At 44.2% G+C, this 26,242-nt stretch overlaps 1 protein-coding gene across 2 annotated transcripts in view; it reads left to right on the top strand.

Moving 5' to 3' along the window:
• Nucleotides 1-26,242, top strand: part of fgd4a (FYVE, RhoGEF and PH domain containing 4a) — a 158,297-nt gene that overhangs the window by 43,539 nt on the left and 88,516 nt on the right. The window contains exon 1 of one of the 2 annotated variants that reach the window (XM_055650179.1): nt 14,392-14,857. The exons of the other annotated variant lie outside the window; for it this stretch is intronic. The gene's annotated coding sequence lies outside the window, so the exon portion shown is untranslated. Of the gene's footprint in view, nt 1-14,391; nt 14,858-26,242 lie in introns of those variants that run through there. 2 annotated transcript variants of the gene reach the window in all.

The raw sequence follows: 26,242 nt of genomic DNA, 5'->3' as shown, positions 1-26,242 counted from the left end.
CCATTTTACACTAGTTCTGTGCTATCCCACTGACTTCATCACTCATTACACACCAGGGAGCGATATAGATAGGCCAATGTACCTACAACCCACCTGTCTTTGGAACGTAGACACAAAATGCTGGAGTAACTCAGCCGGACAGGCAGCATCTCTGGAGAGAAGGAATGGGTGACGTTTTGGGTTGAGACCCTTCTTCCCTTTAGAACGTGTTAGGAAATCTGAGCACCCGGAGGAGATCCAATGCCGTCACAGGGAGAACATGCAAACTCCACACAGACAGCACCCGAGGTCAGGATTGGATATCGGTCTGCTGGCGCCCTGAGGCAACGACTCTACCATTTGTGCCAGTATGCCACTCTAAATTGTGACTATTAATGAAGAATATTATTTGATAACCTGGATTTGTAATTGAAAATTGAAGGCCATAACAAAGGCTCCAGCTGTAGTCAGAAAGAGGAGGAGAATCTGAAGAGGCCACCTGGGAAAGCATGAGATGGAGGCCTTTTAACCCAGTTTGCAAGAGAATATAGAATAGAATAGAATAGAATGCCTTTTATTGTCATTCAAACAGCTTGGTTTAAACAAAATTGCATTTCCTACAATACTTTGTTCCAGCTCTAGGGGGGGAGCTTTGGCTTTCATTTTATCCAAAAATGCCGATGCAACTCGCAGGATTTCTAAGGATGAAAATAAAGCATCATTGAGTTTTGTGCTTCAAGGTATAATGTCCTAACCTGCCTAACTTCTCCCGATAGCTCAGGCTATGTGTCCTGGCAACATCCTTGCCGATCTTCTCTGCACTCTTTCCTTTAACAGGGTAAACAAAATTCAACATAATATTCTCATGTCAGCCTCACTAAAGTCTTGTACAAATGTAATATAATATCTCAACTTCCACACTCAATTCCCCGACTGACGAAGACCAATGGGCCAACAAAACATTCTTTGCCTCTCTATCTAACCTGTGACCGCACTTTCAGGGAAACGCACGCCTGTGGACTTTCGAAATGCAGTGCAAAAACAGGCCCTTAGGCCCACCGAGTCCGTGCCGACCAGCGATCACCCCGTACACTAACACTGGGCACCACAAGTTATAGGTCTGCAGTGCAAGTAACAATGTTCTGCTTCCTACCATGAAGCCAGTTCTGTATCCAGCACAGGTACAGTCTGAAGTAGGATTTTGGCCCAAAACGTTGCCTATTTTCTTCGCTCCATAGATGTTGCTGCACCTGCTGAGTTTCTCCAGCATTTTTGTGTACCTTCGATTTTCCAGCATCTGCAGTTCCTTCTTAAACACTGTATCTAGCACCCACTGGATCACAGGTGATCTAACCCTCCAGAGCGGTAGACCATGCGGAACCCTATCCAGGGCCAAGCTGAAGTCCATATTGACAATGTCCATGACCTGCCCTCATCAATCTTCCTGATTACTTCTTCAAAATTTGTGAGACACAATATCCCACATACAAAACCATGCTGGCTACACCTGACCAACCCCATTTCTTCTCAATTTATATCTTCCATTCAAATTACGTTAAATGGCATACCGAGAAGCCAATTAAAAAAAAACATACTATGCTTACATTTTGCAAATTACAACCACATCCGGTAAAAAGATGTTTAGAGGATAATGAAATCTGAAGGATTTAGAAATATCATTTGAATCATTACGTTTGATTTAGATTGTGGCCAACAGTATTTCCTTGCCTTTGTTGACTGATTTAAATATTTTGTACAAACATATTCATTTCATTTTGCGTTCGCAGAGAAAAATATTACCCACCAAACTATAAATGAAACTATTACTAATCTTTGAGTTTTAGAATGTTCCAAAGCTTCGACTGAATTTGTATTCCTCAGCTACCATATTAGTCATGCTGGTCCAGGTCTATGGGCTATTAGTTCAGTAAATTGACCACTGTGTCTCAGAATGGTGAACCTGCAGCATTTGGCCAGGTTTTGCTATGTGATGGAAGAATTAATTTGAGGAACTGGAAATGCAACTGAACATAGTGCAGTCATTAGCAAACTTCCCCACTTCTGACCTTGTGTTGGAAGAAGCCACTGATGAAAGGGATCTAAATAGTTAAACCGAGGAAACTTGTCCGAACCAATTCCTGCAGATATTGTATATGCTGGAGCTGAAGTGGTCACTCCATTGAAACTTGGAACTGATTGAACATTCTTCAGAAGCTGTCTGAAGAAGGGCCTCAAGCTGAAACGTCACCCATTCCTTCTCTCCAGAGATGCTGACTGTCCCGCTGAGTTACTCCAGAATTTTGTGATTATCTATGGTAGAAGCCAAACTGAATATCAACGAATGAAGTTATCTATAAGCGCCACTTTTCAAACATCCCTGAATCATGTATTGTCTTTCTGCTGGATGGATTGCACGCAAGACTCTCTGCTTTTTGACCCGCAACGGTCGACCGTTGCGGGTCAAAAGGTCAACGTTGCCTATTTCCTTCGCTCCATAGATGCTGCCTCACCCGCTGAGTTCCTCCAGCATTTTTGTCTACCCTCTCTGCTTTTGATTCCAGTTATCACTTTAGTCAAATGTAGTACATGGAAGATGCCATTTCATTTTAACAGTTTGACTTAACATGCCATTAATCCAATTTGACAACACCTGACAGCTTTCTGATCTTCATTCATTTTCATAGTTTATCCAAAAGGTTACAGAGAAAGGAATGTTCCTTGATGACATTTGGATTCCAATCAGTTATTGAGATGTTTGCTATTTGTCTAATTCCCCACTGAAATCAAGGGGACTTCATTCGTGTACAATGATTTAACACTTTGTTCGGTCGTGACAATATTATTTAACTGCAATTCTTTACACCTTGTCCAACTAATCTTGCAGGTGATCCACAAAAATTAGATCTATTATCTATTAAAGATAGATGCAAAAACGCTGGAGTAACTCAGCGGCACAGGCAGCTTCTCTGCATAGAAGGAATGGGTGACGTTTCGGGTCGACAGGCAGTATCCAGAAATGCTGCCTGTCCTGCTGAGTTACTCCAGCATTTTGTGTCTATCTTCAGTGTAAACCAGCACCTGCAGTTCTTTCCTACACTAATATACAGTATTTTAAGTTTACCGTGCAGATATGCATTTCTTCAAATTGTTGTTTTAAAATAAATTCCGAGTTAAGTCTACGTTACATTTGCTTCCTTTGTTGCCTATAATTGTCATGCCAATTGATGGCAAATTAGAGTATTTTTCAATGCAAATTTCATAATTGGTGTGGATAGAGTATTGATGTGGATAGAGAAACTGGCTGGCAAACAGGAAGCAAAGAGTAGGAGTAAACGGGTCCTTTTCACAATGGCAGGCAGTGACTAGTGGGGTACCGCAAGGCTCAGTGCTGGGACCCCAGCTATTTACAATATATATTAATGATCTGGATGAGGGAATTGAAGGCAATATCTCCAAGTTTGCGGATGACACTAAGCTGGGGGGCAGTGTTAGCTGTGAGGAGGATGCTAGGAGATTGCAAGGTGACTTGGATAGGCTGGGTGAGTGGGCAAATGTTTGGCAGATGCAGTATAATGTGGATAAATGTGAGGTTATCCATTTTGGTGGCAAAAACGGGAAAGCTGACTATTATCTAAATGGTGGCCGATTGGGAAAGGGGGAGATGCAGCGAGACCTGGGTGTCATGGTAGACCAGTCATTGAAGGTAGGCATGCAGGTGCAGCAGGCAGTAAAGAAAGCGAATGGTATGTTAGCTTTCATTGCAAAAGGATTTGAGTATAGGAGCAGAGAGGTTCTACTGCAGTTGTACAGGGTCTTGGTGAGACCACACCTGGAGTATTGCGTACAGTTTTGGTCTCCAAATCTGAGGAAGGACATTATTGCCATAGAGGGAGTGCAGAGACGGTTTCACCCGACTGATTCCTGGGATGTCAGGACTGTCTTATGAAGAAAGACTGGATAGACTTGGTTTATACTCTCTAGAATTTAGGAGATTGAGAGGGGATCTTATAGAAACTTACAAAATTCTTAAGGGGTTGGACAGGCTAGATGCAGGAAGATTGTTCCCGATGTTAGGGAAGTCCAGGACAAGGGGTCACAGCTTAAGGATAAGGGGGAAATCGTTTAAAACCGAGATGAGAAGAACTTTTTTTCACACAGAGAGTGGCGAATCTCTGGAACTCTCTGCCACAGAGGGTAGTTGAGGCCAGTTCATTGGCTATATTTAAGAGGGAGTTGGATGTGGCCCTTGTGGCTAAGGGGATCAGGGGGTATGGAGAGAAGGCAGGTACGGGATACTGAGTTGGATGATCAGCCATGATCATATTGAATGGTGGTGCAGGCTCGAAGGGCCGAATGGCCTACTCCTGCACCTAATTTCTATGTTTCTATGTTTCTATAAGGTTTTTGTTTCAAAACATCCATCAATCACTCTAATAGACACATCATTTAAACTGCTTGGATATTACTAAGGTTAAATGTCACATTGCAGGGGATTAGGGAAGGTTTGTTAGCCTTAAAGCTATAAAGTTGGCGAAAGTGCTTTAGTAGTATTTCACTGAATACTGTGCTGCCAGTTTGGATGAAGAAAATCAAGTGTTATTCACAGGTTTAATTTTAGTCATTGTGGTTTGTAGCTGCCCTGTCTTTTACTTCCACAAGTGTTCCTGTTTGAGGCTGGTGTACACTAGTTTGCTTAAGGTCCCAGCTTGTGATCCAGTAGTACCTTTTGCAAGCATTCCTTATCCTGGATGTAAGGCTATCCCGGTGCCTTGCTCTATCTCATATCATCTCTTCCCGTATCCTCACTTTTATATGAAGTGTTTAACATTGGCTGCAAGTTCACCTGCTGCTCTTTCACTCTCAATGGATGAGGACGTTTACAGAGGCCATGCAGCTGAATGAAGGTACCTCATTTATATCCTGAAATTCTCGGGTATCAATAGTCAGGAAAGTACTTTGATTGTTAAACCTTATATGATCCAATTTTGCAGTATTTGATAATCGGCATGGATGTGAGTGTTTGGTTTTTAACGTGTAAAGAATCGTTGTGGATTAATTTCTGTATTACGACAGCAATTTGTGTCTGAGTTACTCCAGGAAATGTCACCTTTCCATGTTCTCCAGAGATGCCGCCTGACCTGCTGAGTTACTCCAGCATTTTGTGACTTTCCTATGGTGGATTAATTATTGTGTTTGCAGATTCCTTTTGTGTTTCTATATGAAGAGAGAGCTTTGAAGTGGTTGTATTGTGTGACATAAAAATCCTTGGGAAATTTGACTTTGGTTGAAAATACTAAATAGAACATGGACCAGTAGAGTCAGGAACAGCCCATTTGGCCCACAATGTCCAAGATGAACATGATGTCAAGCTAAACTAATGTCTTCTGCCTACATGTGACCCTTCTCTGCACAAGTTGGCAATTGGTCTAACAGTTGGCCTAACTAAAATTGGTCACCCCTCAACTCTGCGATCAGTGGAACTCCACAATCCCTTGATCCCGCCAGTCGCTTGACTCCTTGATTAGCACAGCGCGCCAACCCCGACTCATCCGAGTCCCGCGCCAATCCCGTCAATCTTCTGCCGATGGAAACCAGGGTGTGGCCTACCCGCGCCCTTGCGGTCGGCTGTGAGAGGCACCGCCGGTGAGCGAAGGTGGGCGGGCGAGGAGAGGGGCGCGGAGTCCACGCAGGGAGCTGGCCTGAGGCCCGCAACAGCCTGGAACAGGTTCCGCTCGTACCAACGAGAGCGCAGTCTTTGAAAACGGCACCAAAACATGTCACCACTTGCATGCGGGCTCAGTGGAGGACTTCTGTACATTTGTTCATCGAGGATCAGGGGGTATGGCAATGCTCTACTGGACTGTTTGTAAGAAAAATAATTTCACTGTGTTAGCATCTCGCTTGCGGCAATTGACCAGCGAGCACCCTGAACAAAGACTCTATTTCCACCATCTTGCATTAGTTGCTGATCCACTCAGCCAGCCCACCCACCAGTCCCCATCACATAACCAGCCAACAGGCGTCTCACCCAATCCCTGCACCACACATGGTCTTGGAAGCCATCTCATACAGAGAACGTGAAGGAAGCAAGGTGTGCAGGAAAGTTTACAATGGTTAATCCAAGACCTTTAGTCCAGTAACCACCCAGGCCATCTTTAAGGATACATTTTAGTCTTTCGAGATACAGTGTGGAAACAGTCCCTTCGGCGCTCCAAGTCTGCGCCAACCGCCAATCACCCCGTACATTAGCACTATCCTACACACTAGGCACAATTTACATTTTTTTTTTACCGAAGCCAATTTACCTGAAAAACTGTACGTACTTGTAGTGTGAGAGAAAACCAGAGCACCCGGAGAAAACCCACATGGTCACACGGTGAATGTACAAACTCCGTACAGACGGAGTCAGGATCAAACCTGGATCTCTGGCGCTGTGAGGCAGCAACTCTACCCCTGTGCCACGGCTTTTTTGGGAACACACTTGTTTCTTGGCCCTTGCATGTAATGGAACCACAGTAAACAAGGGTCACCCCGCAAAATAGCAGGTGTTCAAAGATCCCAAATGGACCATTTTTCAGTCTGAAACATCACCCACCCTTTATATCCAGAGGTGCTGCCTGGTGCGCTGAGTTACTCCAGCACTTTGTGTCTATTATCCTAAATGGGCTGTTGGGAGTAGGTACTGCGATGCCAACCAGATATACTGCGCACATTACCATTTAATTGTGGACATGGAACATGATGAGCAAGTGTCCAGCTTTGGTGGTGGAACATTATATTAATAGATACAAATCAGGGCCCAGACTTAAAGAGGCAGATCTAAATTTAACCACCGCTGGACAATTTCCCAGAGATCGGCGGGGGGGGGAGCAAAGTCGAGGCAGCTGCCTTTAAAAGGTAAGTGGTTTCAATAGAAGTGCCCCACAGTTACCAAGACCAAGCCAAAGGGCCCTGTTGCTCACCTGGCAGGAAACAATGATGGTGTGGCATTCCATGGTTCATAAGGTCATGTGATAGGAGCAGAATTAAGCTATTCGGGACAATAAAGTATACTCCGCCCTTCCATCATGGCTGATCCATCTTTCCCACTCAACCCCATTCTCCTGCCTTCTCCCTAAACCTCATACTAATCAAGAATCTATCTATCTCTGCTTTAAACAAATATCCATTGACTTGGCCTCGACAGCCTTCTGTGGCAATGAATTCCACAGGGCGGTCACGGTGGAGCAGCGGGTAGAGTAGCTGTCTTACAGTGAATGCAGCGCCGGAGACCCGGGTTCGATCCTGACCACGGGTGCTGTCTGTACGGAGTTTGTACGTTCTCACCTTGACCGCGTGGGTTTTCTCCGAGATCTTCGGTTTCCTCCCACACTCCAAAGACATACAGGTTTGTGGGTTAATTGGCTTGGTAAATGTAAAAATTGTCCTGAGTGGGTATAGGATAGTGTTAATGTGCAGGAATCGCTGGTCAGTGTGGACCCGGTGGGCCGAAGGGCCTGTTTCCACGCTGTATCTCTAAACTAAACTAAACTAAGGATTCACCAACCTCACACTAAAGAAATTCCTCCTCGTCTCTTTTAGTAGACAGTAGACAATAGGTGCAGGAGTAGGCAATTTGGCCCTTCGAGCCAGCACCGCCATTCAATGTGATCATGGCTGATCATCCCCAATCAGTACCCCGTTCCTGCCTTCTTCCCATATCTCCTGACTCCGCTATCTTTAAGAGCCCTATCTAGCTCTCTCTTGAAAGTATCCTAAAGGAACGTCCTTTAATTTTGAGGCCCCTCCGGTCCAAGACTCTCCCACTGTGGAAACATCCTCTCCACATCCACTCTATCCAGGCCTGTCACTGTCCTTGCTCCACTTTGTTACAATTCCTTTCACACCTACTCCACTCCACAGAAATATCAGGACCCAGATGTTCCTTCCACTGTTTTATTCTATCCAGAAAGGATTTTTTCTCTCGAGGTCCCGGAAAACATAGACACCACTCGATCCAGTACAGGTAACTCCCTCGTTTCAGGGAGCTGTGTCACAAGAAAACAGCCCTGATATTCCGTGATGTAAACCCATGTCTTGTGTGCATTCGTCAAAAACTACCAATAGAAAAAACATAAGTGCTCAACAAATGTGCTTATCTACTTTAGAAACAAGGAACTGCAGAGGCTAGTTTACATAAAAAGACATAAGGTGCTGGAGTAACTCAGCGGGTCTGAGAGCATCTCTGGAGAACATGGATAGGTGACTTTCCAGGTCTGGCCCTTCCTCTGTTCCAGCTTTCTTCCCTCCCCCCATTGCCCTCCCCAACAATCTGTTTCAAGGAGGGTCCTGACCAGAAAGGTCAATCCATGTTGTCCAGGGATGCTGCCTGACCCGCGGAGTTACTCCAACACATTGTGTCTTTTTCTATCTTTGCCTATTTATTTACCTTTCTCTAAAATAAAAACTCAGTCGGTTTATTCCACATCCCCAGTTTTTGAGTAGTTTTTTTTGTGGAATCTGTAGGGAAGAATTTGTGAGAACTGAAAGTTCGTAACACGAGAGTCGCCTCCGAACTTTGCACCGGCTATTATATTAATAATTATTTATACTCGAACTTCATTACAGCCAAAGATACATTTTTGCTTTTAATGTGCGTCCCAACAAAGTACGTCACTCCTATCTTGTCCAGAAACTATGGATTGTTACATTGGTATGACTACACTTTGTTCAGAAGGCTTTTTTGCTTTTGTCAAAGAAATAGACCACAACAAGGTTTCCATTTTACTTGCTCTTATCAAACTTTACTCCCTCAAGGCTATGAGTAATGTAGGAACACTATTTGAGAGGAGCAACAATCCTGCTGTAGGATGTTCCTGACTAGCTAGCCATGAAGGTTCATTGCCTGACTCTCCCTATTCATTTCAGCGCTCTTCTTCTTCCTGATGAAGAAGCTCTGTCATCCTGCTTCTACCGCTGCACCATCGAGAGCATCCTACCAACTCTCAATATATGGCAACTTCTGTCTCACGTGATTTTGGTGAAAATTGCAACGCGCATCACCGACGCTCCCCTCCATTGAGTCTGGAAAAGAAGCGCTGCAGCATCGCCAAGGACTGCTCTCACCACAACCATGGACTGTTTACCCTCCTACCAACCGGGAGGCGCTACAGGTCTCTCCGTTGCCGAACCAGCAGGTTGAGGAACAGCTTCTTTCCGGCGGCTGTCACTCTACTCAACAACGTACCTCGGTCACCACCCCCCCCTTACACTTATTATTTTTTATTCAAATCGTTTGCTATGTCGCTCTTCAAGGGAGATGCTAAATGCATTTCGTCGTCTCTGTACTGTACACTGACAATGACAATTAAAATTGAATCTGAATCTGATCTGAATCTGATCTCTCAATATTATTCCTCACGTGATTTTATTTTGCAGCTGAAATGTGTAGGAAGGAACTGCAGATGCTGGAATATAGACACAAAATGCTGGAGTAACTCAGCGGGACACTCTGCATCTCTGGAGAGAAGGAATGGGTGACGTTTCGGGTCGAGACCCTTCTTCAGACAAGTTAGGGGAAAGGGACGAAAGAGAGAAAGACGATGGTGTAGAGAGTTAGAGAACAATGAATGAAAGATGTGCAAAAAAGTAACAATGATAAAGGAGACGGGCCATTGTTAGCTGTGTGTGGGGTGAAAATGAGAAGCTGGTGCAACTCGGGTGGGGGAGGGATGGAGAAGGAGGGAATGCTGGGGGTTACTTGAAGTTAGAGAAATCAATATTCATACTTCTGGGCTGTAAACTGCCCAAGCGGAATATGAGATGCTGTTCCTCCAATTTATGTTTAGCCTCACTCTGACACTAGAGGAGACTGAGGACAGAAATGTCTGTGGGGGAATGGGAAGGAGAATTGAAGTGTAATCTCTTAACTCTCAAGAAGGGATTTCGACACAGTGACTTCCCTGCCCGCCGTTGAGCCGATGGTCGACCAGAGAAGGAATTGACAATCACAAACGAGGCAGAAACATTCCCAATCCACGTAATTGTGCTCAGCAGAGCTACAGCCGTGGTCCGGGGAGGAAGATGAATCTCTCCAACTGTGAAATAGTATTTGATTTCAGAATCGGGTCACCCGATAAATTGAGAGGAAAGAAAATCATCTGCCGAAAAGTTGCTGGTTTAAACCGAAGGTAGACACAGAATGCTGGAGTAACTCAGTGGGACAGGCAGCATCTCTGGAGAGGTGATGTTTTGGGTCGAATCTGAAGAGGGGTCTCGACCTGAAATGCCACCCATTCCTTCTCTCCTGAGATGCTGTCTGTCCCGCTGAGTCGGGGGCGGAAAACCTGGGAGGGGGCAGAGGGGACACGTCCGCCCCCATGTTTTGAGAGGTGGGGGGACATCCCCCCAAAAGTTTTTATGATCCCGATTTTAAAATCTGCGCGTCTAGCGCTGGGTTGATCCTCTGAAGCCTCGCGCGTGTGTGTGTGAGTGTGCGCATGCGCGCGTGGCCGCCAATAAATTGTGTCCCCCGTCCCCTCCATGTTTTGATAGCGAGTTCCGCTCTTGCGCTGAGTTAATCCAGCATTTTGTGTCTATCTTTTATTTACCAGCTCCTCCTCCCACTAACAATTTCCCCGCCCTTCCCTTACTGTACTTGACTTCGCAGTTCTGACCATCGTGCCGCCGTGACTCCAGAAAGGACACTGCACTGCCCACTCCAAGTTGAAGTTGCATGTCTCATCTGTTCTTTCGATTGTGCGAGTTAGTATAACAAATGCTTTATCATATTTCACGCTGCATCGGCCAGGCAGCCAACGTCATCAAGGGCCAGTTTCACCCCAGTCACTCGCTCTTCTCCCAGCTCCCATCAGGCAAGAGGTACACACGTTTGAAGCCACATGCCTCAAGATTCCCCTGACTCAGTCTGAAGAAGCTCATCGACTCGAAACATCACAATAGAAAATAGACAATAGGTGCAGGAGTAGGCCATTCGGCCCTTCGAGCCAGCACCGCCATTCAATGTGATCATGGCTGATCATCCCCAATCAGTACCCCATTCCTGCCTTCTCCCCATATCCCCCGACTCCGCTATTTTTAAGAGCCCTATCTAGCTCTCTCTTGAAAGCATCCAGATAACCTGCCTCCACCGCCCTCTGAGGCAGAGAATTCCACAGACTCACCACTCTCTGTGAGAAAAAGTGTTTCCTCGTCTCTGTTCTAAATGGCTAACTCCTTATTCTTAAACTGTGGCCCCTGGTTCTGGACTCCCCCAACATCGGGAACATGTTTCCTGCCTCTAGCGTGTCCAACCCCTTAACGATCTTATATGTTTCAATGAGATTGCCTCTCATCCTTCTAAACTCCAGAGTGTACAAGCCCAGCTGTTCCATTCTCTCAGCATATGACAGTCCCGCCATCCCGGGAATTAACCTTGTAAACCTCAATAGCAAGAATGTCCTTCCTCAAATTAGGGGACAAAACTGCACACAAGGTGTGGTCATCTATGCCTGTTCTCCAGAGATGCTGCCTGACCTGCTGAGTTCCTCCATATTTTTGTGTCTGCCTCCTGATTCAGGGACATTTCCTTCCCAAGGTAGACACAAAGTGCTGGAGTCGCTCAGCTGGTCAGGCAGCATCTCTGGAGAACAGGAATATTTCACGTTTCGGGTTGACCAGGCGAAGAGTGAGGGGACTGGCACGAAATGCTAGAGTAACTCAGCAGGACTACGGGTGCTGTCTGGACAAGAGACTCTGTGCATCTACCAGATCTATTTCTCTCATGATTTTATGCACCTCTATAAGATCACCCCTCATCCTCCTGCACTCCAGGGAATAGAGTCCCAGCCTTCTCAACCTCTCCCTACGACTCAGACCCTCTAGTCCTGGCAACATCCTCTCCACGTCCACTCTATCCAGACTCTATAGTTGGGGCAGGCACTATCCCTACATTTAAGAAACAGACAGGTACATGAACAGTAGACAAAAGTGCTGGAGAAACTCAGCGGGATGCAGCAGCATCTATGGGGCAAAGGAAATAGGCGACGTTTCGGGCCGAAACCCTTCTTTAGGTACATGGACAGGACAGGTTTGGAGGGATATGCCAACGAGGCATGCAAGCAGTAAAATTAATCAGGGCAGTGAAACTAGTCAGAGAACTTGGGTGAGGGAGGGATGGAGAGGAAGGGAAAGCAAGGGTGACTTGGAGTTGGAGTAATCAATATAGATGTAAGGCCGGGAACAAGGGCAGGCGTGCACTCTGAATTAGGCGCAGGCTGGGCAGTGATTTGTAGCCAGGTGTGGGATCTGGTCTGCAACCTCAGTTCCATTCATGCAAGTCCTAACTAACTGACGCATGGTATCTTCCAGAGTGCTTTTTTAATTATGCAAATGCACTAAATCTGCAGCCGTCTAGTCCATGCTGCTCCTGACAAAACCTTGAAAAATAGATTACTGAGCACAGTTTTCCTGCCATGAAGCCGTATTGACTGTGCAATCACATTATGATGTTCTAAGCACCCAATTACATTAATAATAGATTCGGCCATTCCACTTCTCACTGGTGTCAGTGGAGTGCCTGTAATTTCTTGTTTGCTCTGTACCTTCCCCCTGGAACAGTTGGCTTATTAACTTTTCCAGCTTGCAATTTGCAGAGAACATTCCCGATTCTGGAGATTCCAATTTACCTGCAGGATATAAAATAATAAAAGGTAGACAAAAGTGCTGGAGAAACTCAGCGGGTGCAGCAGCATCTATGGAGCGAAGGAAATAGGCGACGTTTCGGGCCGAAACCCTTCTTCAGACCCTGGTCTACCTTCGATTTTCCAGCATCTGCAGTTCCTTCTTAAAATCATAAAAGGACTGGACAAGCTAGATGCAGGAACAATGTTCCCAATGTTGGGCGAGTCCAGAACCAGGGGCCACACAGTCTTAGAATAAAGGGGAGGCCATTTAAGACTGAGGTGAGAAAAAACGTTTTCACCCAGAGAGTTGTGAATTTGTGGAATTCCCTGCCACAGAGGGCAGTGGAGGCCAAGTCACTGGATGGATTTATGGGAGAGTCAGATAGAGCTCTAGGAGTAGTGGAATCAAGGGATATGGGGAGAAGGCAGGCACGGATTATTGATTGGGGACGATCAGCCAATGAATGGCGGTGCTGGTTCGAAGGGCCGAATGACCTCATCCTGCACCTATTTTCTATGTTTCTATGTTTCTACTATCTCTCTTCTTAATGATGTTTCTCTGTTAATCTCCGTTAAGAACCTGCCAGACAGACCATGGGTCCAGATGAGTTGGCTGCATCTGATCCTATTGATTACACCATTCCTACTTATTTACTATCAATTATTTGTCTCTCTTCAATATTCTTAGATCTTTTTTTTCCTGCCTCTGCCCTTATTTCTGGATTTTTGCTTTGTAAAGTGTGGACAAACAGTATCTGTTTAATACACCTGTGGGTTTCATAATCACCATTGTAGTTTCTCCCGCTTCTACTTGAGTGGGATCAATGCTTACTGGGTTTTTTCTTCCCCCACATTTAGTTTAGTTTAAAGATACAGCATGGAAACAGGCCCTTCGGCCCGCCGAATCCATGCCGACCAGCAATCACCTAAACTGTCCCATTCACCGGTGACAATTTACAGATGTCAATTAACCTGCAAACCCGCACGTCTTTGGGATGTGGGAGGAAACTGGAGTTCCCGGGGGTGGGGGGGGGGGGGGGGGAGCCCACGCAGGTCACGGGGAGAACGTGCAAACTCCACACAGACAGCACCCGCAGTCAGGATCGAGGCTGGGACTCTACTGTGAAGCAGCAGCACTACCAGCTGGATCTCCCCAGTGTGGAGATCTGATAGAAACATAGAAACATAGAAAATAGGTGCAGGAGGAGGCCATTCGGCCCTTCGAGCCAACACCGCCATTCATTGTGATCATGGCTGATCGTCCCTTATCAATAACCCGTGCCTGCCTTCTCCCCATATCCCTTGACTTCACTAGCCCCAAGAGTTCTATCTAACTCTCTCTTAAATCCATCCAGTGACTTGGCCTCCACTGCCCTCTGTGGCAGGGAATTCCACAAATTCACAACTCTCTGGGTGAAAAAGTTTTTTCTCACCTCAGTCTTAAATGACCTCCCCTTTATTCTAAGACTGTGGCCCCTGGTTCTGGACTCGCCCGACATTGGGAACATTTTTCCTGCATCTAGCTTGTCCAGTGCTTTTATAATTGTATACTTGTTTCTATAAGATGCCCCCTCATCCTTCTAAACTCCAGTGAATACAAGCCTAGTCTTTGCACCCAGATCGGTTGTTGGCTTTTCATCAGAAACGGCAAAGGAATTTCTGCTGCCCCACAGTATCAGCAAGGCGATATCATTCAGTTGCCATGGCCGGCTGAAAGTACATTGTTGCAGTTGGTGGAACGGGCTGGTTGACTCCAGTTGGATGAATGTCACTCCTTTTCCGACTGCGGTGGGTCTCGCTGTGAGACCCCTCCTTGTGGATCCTCCCCCCCCCAAAAAAAATCTCCACCTGGTCAAGGAGTGGGGATACCTGCTGAGCATGCTCAGTCAGCACTGCAGTGTTTTCTGCTCGTTGTAGTACAATGCTAGCAATTGTGTTGCTGCTAACAGCAGTCACATCCTCCCTCCTGTAACCAGTAGTTTTCATAGATGTAGTTGCCTTGGAAACAGCCATCTGCTCAGTCCCCATTGGAATGCAATTGTCCTGCTGCGTTAGGGTCGGGGAGAAGCCGGCTGGCCGGGCATCGTGTGCAAGAGAAGCATCAAGGATGCAGCCTGCTAATTAGCTGGAAGTGCTCGCTCAGTGCAGCAATTGTATAGGAAATGCTGCAAATCTGCAATGCTGGCAGGCAAGACAGCTAGCTCTGCTCTCGTCAGGTCAGTGCAATTCGCCATTCATATTCTTCATACTTTTGTTGAAGGTTAATATTGTCGTGTGACTCGCCTTTCTTTTTAATTTAAAGGGGGGGGGGGGATTTAAAAACCTTTGCCATTGCGAGCCAGCTGTTGAAACTTGAACGGGAATGTCTGCAATGTGTTGTCAATGGGTTGTGCTGGCAGAGAAGGCACGCATGGAGGGTGTGTAGTGTTGGGACAATCACTCTGCCCCTTCACCAATAGATTAAAGGTTATGCCAGGTAATATGACAAGAGTTCACATTTGTATTGAATGGCAGAATCAGTGAGGCTTCTGCTGCCACCGATCGATAACTTTGATCCTGTGTTGAAATCCATTTTAACTTCCACGTCTGTTGTTAACGGTTGAATGGTGTGGCAATGGTTGGTGTTACAATCTGCTACTCGTGCAGAAATGGTGTTGGTGAAGGCACGAGGTGTTTGCTCTCCTTGTTTTCTGATCATTGTTGTCAAAGGGATTTTTTTTTAACGTTGTCTTAACCTCGGAAGTCTGACATTGGAGTTTGGTTGTCAAAAAGAATCAATGTGGAATAAGGTTTACATACAATATATGTGCATATATACATGTCTGTATATTCATCTGCACATGTGCACACACACACGCTCACACACCCACACACCACACACGCTCACACACCGTACACACCACACATGCACACGCCGCGCACACACACCACACACTTACACCACACACACACGCGCACGCACACACACGCCGCACACTTACACCACACACGCACACCCACACACACACACACATCTATATTCTGATATATAGATACATGCACACATATATATCTATGTGTAGGAAAGAACTGCAGATGCTGCTTTAAATCAAAGGTAGACACAAAATGCTAGAGAAACTCAGCGGGACAGGCAGCATCTCTGGAGAGAAGGAACAGTCTGAAGAAGAGTCTCAACCCGAAATGTCACCCGTTCCTTCTCTCCAGATATGTTGTCTGTCCCGCTGAGTTACTCCAGCATTTTGTGCCTATAAATCTATATACAGTACATATGTATGTGTATGTATGTGTATCTATATATATCTAGAATACAGATTCTATTATATGCGTGTGTGTATAAATGCATGTATATGTATATGTATATATTGGGTAGGTGTGTGTGTTACAGGTAATGTGTGATATTGATGGCATCATTCTATTTAATGGGAGCGTGTCCTGAAATAACAACTGCACCAGGAGTATTTGATGCTTTATATGCAGGTTGGAAGGAGAGGAAAGGGAGTAAGAAAAATTGGAAAATGACCAGAGAAATTGAATTTATTGGTAGTTTATGAGATATAATATTGAGGGATGTGATATTTGTGCTAAATTGTTCCATGAAAATTGTCCGTCTGAAAATATCTTGAATTTCTGTTCAGGTTTATTAAGGTAAGGCATGTTAGTCGTTGACAGACGGGGGGATTTTTTGTTTCAGCTCATCGGTTCGAATTTGCATTAAGCCCATCTAGATTAGCTGCTGTACTAATTAAACACAGTGAAGCTTCATTTGCCCGAAGGTTGTGTTTAAACTCTACCCCAGAACTGCAGCTCCCACCATGCAGATATGAATTTCCATTTTGTGCATTCGCCACTTTGTAGTTTTCTAGCGGAGTCCTCCATGAGCCTCAGGCCACGGGTTTTTTTTTGTTTGTTTGTTTGTCTGTGACCTGCCTTTACAGACACTCAAGTAGAATATGTAGAAAGGGAACGATGCAAGCTGCAGTCGAAAGGATCGTGGCCCCAGTATTTCACATTTCTCAGCTGACATATAGTGGAGTTTTTTGTTTTCAACATTTGTATTAATCAGTGAAGTAAGTTCAAGGTTGCAGAGTAGCACAATAAAGAGAGATAATGCCATCAATCATTTTTTGTTGTTGTTGCTTTGTTTTCCTGAATCCTTCGTCCGTCCCTCATTGATTCTATTCCTCGAGGGCCTGTCCCACTTGCCGACTTTTTAGGCGACTGTCACAGTCGTAGCAGGTCACCGAAAAAAACACAGCCAACCCATGTCGTCTTGGCGACAACCTAGGACAGCACCTACGTCAGGAGAAGTCAAGCTACGCTCATTGGCGTCAAACCCACGGTCGGCGAAAAATTTTCAACATGTTGTAAATTTAGCGGTGACCGGAAAGATGCTACAACTTTTTTACGCGACTGGGGAGACGACTCCCGGCGACCACTAGCGAACATGTGGCGACAAACTGGTTGCCTGCAGTTGCCTAAAAAAATCGCCTGTGTGTCAGGCCCATAACTCCAACTCTTTATTCCTACTCTAACTTGCTCCATTTCCCTTGACTGGACTGAATGACTTCTACCACCTTGCATCCTCTTTAACTGTGAACTCAGCACCTACTCCAGCTTCCCCGTTATCTTCTGTCCACCTACTCAATGCTGTCCAGCATATAACTTCTAAACTCCTTTCTACATCTCTCCTCCTTCAAGATATTTATTAACATTCTTCAAAGGTGGCACAGAGGTGCAGATAGCCACTAAAATGCTGGGATAACTCAGCGGGACAGGCAACATCTCTGGAGGCAAGGAATTGATGACTTTTCGGGTTGAGACCCTTCTTCAGAAGTCTTGAGTCTAAAGAAGAGTCCTGGTCCGTAACGTCACCCATTCCAGCTCTCCAGAGATGCTGCCTGTCCCGCTGAGTTACTCCAGCATTTTGTGTCTATTTTCGGTTTAAAACAGCAACTGCAGTTCCTTCCTACACTAGAGACAAGACAAGAGACATTTATTGTCACATGCGTCAATTGATACAGTGAAATTTGGGGTTACCATACAGCCATACGAATAAAATACGAGGTGCAGATGCTGCCTCATGGTAATGGAGACCCGGGTTCGTGTGCTGTCGGTGTGGAGTTAGCATGTTCTCCCTGTGACCATGTAAAACTGAATTAATTAGTTGTTTCTTTGCCTTTTAGTCATTAATTTTTTTTTAAAGCAATTGTTTTTGCTCGAATCATTTGAATGCATTATGATTTAATTGTAAAAACTAGTCTGCGCAGTGCGGAGTATTCCCATTTGTATGGAAGCTTACTAAATAAAAACAAAGTACAGGAAGCCTTACCCATGGTCAATAATTAAATCAATTTGGTAGCAAATGCCATTGAACAAATCCATTTTGCCTTTTGGGATTTCCCTTGTAGCAGCCATGTGTAAACCTATCCTCCCAAATGCATTGGATGTTCCCTTATTAGCCCATCTGCTGCACAATGTGCAAACGAATGCAGTTTATTGGAACTCCTATATCATGCAGTGCGCTTCCTGGTTTAATGTGCATCATGAAAATATTATATTCAGAGGTTCAGCATGAACCAGTGGCACTAACTAATCTTTGTTGATGAATGATGCTTAAAAGGTGTTTCTTTTGCTTTGGAACCAGGTTAGTTTGATAATATGTTTAAGAAGGAACTGCAGATGCTGGAAAATCGAAGGTAGACAATCGAAAATCGAAGGTCTCCAGCATTTTTGTCTACCTTAGTTGGATAATATATTCATCTTTGGCAGGAAAGGCACAATCTCAATTAAAAAATATTGTTGTTTTTTTTCCCTGGAGAAAGAGAGGCTTTTGAATTTTAATTGCCATTATCAGAACATTATGTGTACATTCTGCAATGTGCTCCCAGCAAGGATTTGCTAACACTTTTTTTCATCTGAGGACAAGGCACCTTTAAATGGAGGTAATTTTGCTTCCATGTATTGAAGAGGTCACTGAGTTATTTTCGATCAGAGATCACTGAATGAATGTCTCCTTTTCAGTTGACCAACCTTCCATCTCCTCTCACCGGGAGATTGTGTTGTGTCTTTCCTCCTCGATTGTAATTCTTCTCCTTTTCTCCTGTTCAGAAAATGTTGCAGCAAACCTCTGTAGAAGGAGACATAAGGAACTGCAGATGTTGGAATCCTGAGTTTAAAAAAATCCCAAACTGGAGTAACTCTGGGCCAGGCAGGATCTGCGAAGGGAATGGATAGGTGACGTTTCAGGTCATGGCCCTTCTTCAGACCAAATAGTTGAACAGGCTCGAACATTACCAGAAGTGCTGCCTAACCCACTGATGTTCTCCTGTAGTAGAGGCAAGTAACTGCAGATGCTGGTTGACCAAGGGAAGACACAAAATGTTGGAGTAACTCGGCTTCTCTGGATTAGATGACGTTTCAGGTCGAGACCCTTCTGCAGACTGAAGAAAGGTCTCAGCCTGGAATGTCACCTATTCCTTTTCTCCAGAGATGCTGCCCGACCAGCTTTGTGTGTCTACCTTCAGTGTAAACTAGCATCTGCAGTTCCTTCCTACATATTCCATAGCTATTATCGATTCATTCTGTAAACAGTTAGAAGCCCCATTGAGAGATTACAGATTGAACTGTTAAGAATAATGAATAGAGAACTTTGCATCAAATGAGATAATGCGCTACTGAGTGGTTGCTACTCAAACTATCTTTTTGGCTAATTGAGAAGAAGACATTTCCTTCATTACACACATTTAAACCTTAATTGCAGCTTTTCAGTACATTAGAAGATTTTAAAACGTATTGCTTTTACTGCAAGCCTATAGATCCAATGTGCTCTTAGGCTAATGGAATGCTACTTCTGTCCTTGGAACCTTTCTTATGGCTGTGGAAGCTATTTCAAGCTAGATCACAGAGTGAGCAATTTCCTTCTTCAAAGAAGTGTATACAATTATGGAAAGCGTAGATAGGGTCGGCAGCCAGGACCTTTCTCCCCCAAGGTGGAAATGTCGAAGGCTAGAGGCAGAGCTTTGAGGCAAAAGGGACAAAAAAGTCAAGTCAAGTCAAGTCAAGTCAAGTTTATTTGTCACATACACATACGAGATGTGCAGTGAAATGAAAGTGGCAAATGCTCGCGGAACAACAAAATAACCAGAGTACAGAGGAGATTATAAACACAATCATTTCAACACACATATTATTTTTTTGAATAAGTAATAAATAATCTCTGGAGAAAAAGGTAAAGGGGGTTCTGATACAGTTAGTCCCTGGTGAGAAAGGCGTTTACAGTCCGAATTGTCCCTGGAATAGAAACTCAAACTCAGGACCTCTCCAGTTAAGGGACAGCATTTAGGCAACGGAGGGAACTTCGTTTGCCTGACCGCAGCGGCTGGAATGAGTCCAGTTGCAGGGGGGAGGAATTCGTCTCTCATAATTTTGTTTGCTCTGGAGTTGCACCTCTTGTTGTATAGTTCCTGCAGGGGGGTGAGTGAAGTTCCCATAGTGCGTTCGGCCGAACGCACTACTCTCTGCAGAGCCTTCTTGTCCTTGGCAGAGCAATTCCCGAAACAGATGGTAATGTTCCCGGACAAGATGCTTTCCACCTTTTAAAGGAGATGTGCGGGGCTAGGTTTTTTTTACACAGAGGGTGGTGGGTGGCTGGAGTATGTTGTTGGGGTTGGTGGTGGAGGCAGATACGATAGTGGCATTTAAGAGGCTTTAGGATGAGCAAATGGATATGTAGGGAATGGTGGGATATGGATAAAGGGCAGGCATATAAGAGTTGGTCCTGTGCTGTTGTGTACTGTTCTATGCAGTTCCTGGTATCATCGAGCCTTTTACTCCGGTGATTTGCTGGACCCGATTCATACCAGATATGAATCATGTTCTGCTTTCATCTGGGCATGCAGATATTCGGTCATCCACCAAGAAACATGAAGTGGTGTGTGGTAAAAACTTGTGGACAGTAACGTTGGTTTAGCTTATTGTCGCACGTACTGAGGTGCAGTGAAACACTTTTGTTGCGTGCTATACAGTCAGAGTCTTGTGAAAGTGTTGCATGGTGTCCAAGCTAGTAAATGACTCAGAAATATAATGCCTGATAATTCCAGACAAGGCTTCTCCCCATATTATCAACAGATTCTTATTTGCTATTTTTTCTCATTTACGTTGATAGGTGTTCATAGAAACATAGAAAATAGGTGCAGGAGTAGGCCATTCGGCCCTTCGAGACTGCACCGCCATTCAATATGATCATGGCTGATCATCCAACTCAATATCCTGTACCTGCCTTCTCTCCATACCCCCTGATCCCTTTAGCCACATCTAACTCCCTCTTAAATATAGCCAATGAACTGGCCTCAACTACCTTCTGTGGCAGAGAATTCCAGAGATTCACCACTCTCTGTGTGAAAAATGTTTTTCTCATCTCGGTCCTAAAAGATTTCCCCCTTATCCTTAAACTGTGACCCCTTGTTCTGGACTTCCCCAATTCCCCAATTCAATTTTACTGTGATTTTAGTCAGTAGAATTATTCATGTTAAGGGAAGAGGTTGAACCTTTTTTTGCCTTCTATCACAGTGAGGAATGTGGAGGAGTCACTGTGGTGGATGTTCATGTTAAAATGTATATTGTGTGTCTTGTTGCTTTTTATTGGTATGACAATGGCAAATCAAATTCTTTGTATGTTGCAAAACATACTTAGAAACATAGAAACATAAAAATTAGGTGCAGGAGTAGGCCATTCGGCCCTTCGAGCCTGCACCGCCATTCAATATGATCATGGCTGATCATCCAACTCAGTATCCTGTACCTGCCTTCTCTCCATACCCCCTGATCCCCTTAGCCACAAGGGCCACATCTAACTCCCTCTTAAATATAGCCAATGAACTGGCCTCGACTACCCTCTGTGGCAGAGAGTTCCAGAGATTCACCACTCTCTGTGTGAAAAAAGTTCTTCTCATCTCGGTTTTAAAGGATTTCCCCCTTATCCTTAAGCTGTGACCCCTTGTCCTGGACTTCCCCAACATCGGGAGCAATCTTCCTGCATCTAGCCTGTCCAACCCCTTAAGAATTTTGTAAGTTTCTATAAGATCCCCTCTCAATCTCCTAAATTCTAGAGAGTATAAACCAAGTCTATCCAGTCTTTCTTCATAAGACAGTCCTGACATCCCAGGAATCAGTCTGGTGAACCTTCTCTGTACTCCCTCTATGGCAATAATGTCCTTCCTCAGATTTGGAGACCAAAACTGTACGCAATACTCCAGGTGTACAACTGCAGTAGAATCTCCCTGCAGTACAACCCTGTACAACTGCAGTAGAATCTCCCTGCTCCTATACTCAAATCCTTTTGCTATGATACTTGGCTAATAAAGTATGATTCTGATTAATTATAATGTTCGATTATAATGATGATCTACACCCCAGATGTCACGATTAAATTCACCTTCTAAGGAAAATGTAAAATCTAAGCACTAGCTTCATCTACTCATATTCATTTGAATTAGAAACAGTATTTATTTTAAAGAGACAGATTATTAAGGATACAATATATTCTAATTCAAAAGAAGCTCCATTGATCCACTGGTCCTGTATTGCGGAGGAAGGAACTGCAGATGCTGGTTTAAACCAAAGATGGACACAAAAAGCTGGAGTAACTCAGCGTGACAGGGAGCATCTCTGGAGAGAAGGAATGTGTGATGTTTTGGGTCAAGACCCTTCTTCAGGCTGGTTAGGGATAAGGGGAACGAGAGATATAGACGGTGGTGTAGAGAGATAAAGAACAATGAATGAAAGATACGCAAAAAAGTAACGATGATAGGGGAAAAAGGCCATTGTTAGCTGTTTGTTGGGTGATAACGAGAAGCTGGTGCGACTTGGGTGGGGGAGGTATACCTGAAAACTCTAACAGACCTGTCAACATGGTCCCATTCCTAGCTTTTTAGTATTTTATCTCTGAAAGGTGTACATTATTGCAAGCTTTATTGTGCATTGTACAGTATATTGAGCACTTTTTGACGTTTCATTCATGAAATGCCGCATTGCAGTTACTAGTTTAGTTATCCAGATTTTGTTCAACAGCAACTGTTGAAGCTTGAATCCCTGAAACAAGCTGTTGTGAAATCCATGGGTTCATCCATTGGAAAGGGATGAACTTCACCAGATGGTTGTTAATCCTCTGTAATGTAGTTGTGATAGATGGGGAGACATGGACATCACTATGAACGGTGTTAAGGAACGGCCATGTTCGGAAGGAATTTACCAAGTCTTGGTTTCTTTACCAAAAACCTGCCTGCAATGTAATATTGATGTGTGTCGGCATCAGCAGCTGAATATGTCCCAAGGTTGATCAGTGGTTAAATGGAGGTGGGAAATGCTAGATTCATCAGATAGTTGTACACAGGTGGAGCAGAAACTCTTGCCCTAGTTCTCAAGCAGATCTTGTGCACAGACACCTGACTCTGTAGCCTCCCTTTGATCTGGTATTTTGTTGGTTCACATGCTTGATCAATGGTGTTTTATCATTAGTGTTTTATTATTATTAATGTTTAGTGTTTTCTGAGTCATTCGTAACTGTCACTGTATGTCCTGTTGTTACTTGTGGGCGGAGCACCAAGGTAAATTCCTTGTATGTGAATACTTGGCCAATAAACTTACTTACTTACTTCCTTCCTTGAACTGAGGACATGCTTGTGAGTAAACCACTATGCTCCGCCTTCGTTCTGTCCTTACCGCCATTCTCCACCTCTCACCAACACGCACGGATCTTATCTGCTCATCGGCGATTAACTCAGAGAGACCTTTGGTCTTGCATGTGTATTGATGCTTATTCCTCCGAGCTTTCCCCATGATGGTAGGTAGTGCACGTTGAAGGTGCTTGATCGACGGGTGTCTTGTTGATAATTATCTGTGTTGTGTTGTGTTATGAGGACAATAGGGACCAGAATTGGCTGTACCTCTCGACACCACAAGCACTTGTCCTTCTCTTATGTGAGTGTTGTATTTATCAGAGAGGAAGTGGTGCAGTATTGCTACAAACTTTTGATACTTCCTTCATCCCAGAACATGGAGGTCGAGTGAATAAGTACAGCACTGAACACTTTCTGTTTGTGTTACAAAACACTTGGCCATTAATAGTATGAAGATCTCTTTTATTATAATAAGACAAATTTAAGAATGCCCTTTGTTGTGCTGTTATCTGTGTATCATTAACATTACTCAATCCAAAACCACATATCCTTTTTATTACTTAATTTGGAAAATGCTGTTCCAAATGGTCTCTGTTAATTGTTGGTCTGTTCGTGCTATTGATTTTGATGGTTGTTTATAATTGCTTATTGTTTTGTAGTTTTTTTAAGGAGACTCGGATCAAGTATTTGTCTTTGTGCTATTTTTACATTAACTTAGTGATAATTAACTTCAGGGCTGTAGAATTGTGCCATTCGATCTGGGGTAAAATCATGAGCAGCAGATGGTGGTGGGTGTATGGAACGAGCTGCCAGAGGAGGTAGTTCGGGCAGGTACTATAATAAAATACATTTTGACAGGATCATGGATAGGAAAGGTTTAGAGGGATATGGGACTGGCGTGGATGGAGATCTGTGCAAATTGGGATCAAAGGGCCCAAGCTATATGACTCTAATTCTCTGTCTCAAATCTCCACAAGACGAGGCTTCTGAACCATCCTTCCTTAAGCTAGAATAATGTCTCAATCACCTTTACCCCATGAAAAACGTTGCACTTTGTGTAGTGAACTGATGCGCTACAAGGCGCGGGGATGCTCCCGTTACTCCGGTTTCCTCCCACATTCCAAAGACGTGCAAGTTTGTAGGTTAATTCGCTTCTGTAAATTGTCCCTAGTGTGAACGATAGACAAAGTGTACGGGTGCTGGTTAGCGCGGACTCAGTGGGCCGAAGGGCCTGTTTCCACACTGTGTCTCTAAATTTAAAAAATGCTGAGAGCTATATTCTGCACTCGTATCTTCACCTTTGCTCTATGTATTGTACTTGAGATTAAACTGGTTATATTTATGTCTGGTACATCTGATCTGTTTGAATAGCCTGCAAAACAAAGCTTTTCACTCTAACTCGGTACATGTGATGGTCTGATTGACCTGGCCTGTGGAGGCCAAGTCACTGGATGGATTTAAGGGAGAGTTAGAGTGAGCTCTAGGAATCAAGGGATATGGGGAGAAGGCAGGCACTGGTTATTGATTGGGGACTATCAGCCATGATCACAATGAATGGCGGTGCTGGCTCGAAGGGCCGAATGGCCTCCTCCTATTTTTGCCTATTTTCTATGTTTCTATGCCATCTGTGCACAGGAGACAAACTAAATCTTCTGTCCAATTTCCATTTTTGGATTTAAGGTACTTAAACTAAACTAACAAACTGAAACGGAGCATGAGTTGGAGTTTGGATAACACAAGATGGATGGTAAGTTCTACCTATAGGATGCAGGAGCTTTGCTTATTTTATTGGTTCACAACCAGGACGCGTGAAATTTAATGACAACATCCACGCTCTGATCAAATGTCTTGTACGCAGAACTGCATACAAATACACCAGTCTTAATCTTTTCAAGAAAACACGTTATAAACACCTTTTCATATTTATATGCAGTCGTTACCTATTCACTTTATGACTGGCTGACTGATTCCCTTCATATCTAAAACCTCCAAAACTCTTCTCATTAACACCCCCAAACCCCTTATTGCTAGAACCAAAGAACCTGCACCCTCGTACCTTCACCCAACACACTAATGATGCTCTTGAGAAGTGGTTGGCTCTGTATTGTCATCGGGAATAGATTATTTCATCAAATGTCACTCGTATGTAAGAAGCCACAAAGTGCTGGAATAACTCAGCGGGTCAAGCAGCATCTCTCAATAACATGGATAGGTGATGTTCCAGGTTGGGATCCTTCTCCAGACTCTTAGTTACTTAAATGATTTCTATTATAGTCAGATAAAAATGCTGGAGAAACTCAGCGGGTGAGGCAGCTCTATGGAGCGAAGGAATAGGTTGCTTTTCGGGTCGAGAACCTTCTTCAGATCCATGGATGTGCAGGGACTGGAGGGAGATGGATCATGTCCAGATACAAAAGATGAGATTAAGTTGGCATCATGTTCAGCATGGACATTGTGGGCTGAAGGTGCTACCCCTGTGCTGAACTGTTCTATGTTTCTTGCTGCGAAGTGTTAAAATGCATGGACATTGCCGATATGACATCAGATGCAAAGCTAATACTTTTGACAAACTCCATATTTTGACTATTTCTCCTACATAGTTACTGAGCCTTGTATTTGTTCTTGGTATTAAATTCTCACTCTGTCAAAATTGCCGTTATTCCAAAATTCCAATTTTTTTTCCTTTTGCTCCAATTGCTTGCTACCTTTCTTTTTTTCCACTCTTTTAGGATAAGCTGTACCAAAATGAATTGTGCGCAAAAACAATAATGCGTTATCAACTGTGTCATAAAACTGTGGCAGAGTGTGGAGTATTTAAACAAAACGCTCGCTAATTGATGAATCAACATGAAGCTAGTTTTTGTTTTTAGTTTAGTGATACAGCGTGGAAACAGGCCCACTGAGTCCATGCCAACCATAGATCAC

The sequence above is a fragment of the Leucoraja erinacea genome, chromosome 19 (assembly GCF_028641065.1).
Source record: "Leucoraja erinacea ecotype New England chromosome 19, Leri_hhj_1, whole genome shotgun sequence".
Classification (NCBI taxonomy): domain Eukaryota; kingdom Metazoa; phylum Chordata; class Chondrichthyes; order Rajiformes; family Rajidae; genus Leucoraja; species Leucoraja erinaceus.
The sequence above is the reverse complement of the archived record's forward strand: the minus strand, read 5'-3'. Positions and strand labels throughout refer to the sequence as shown.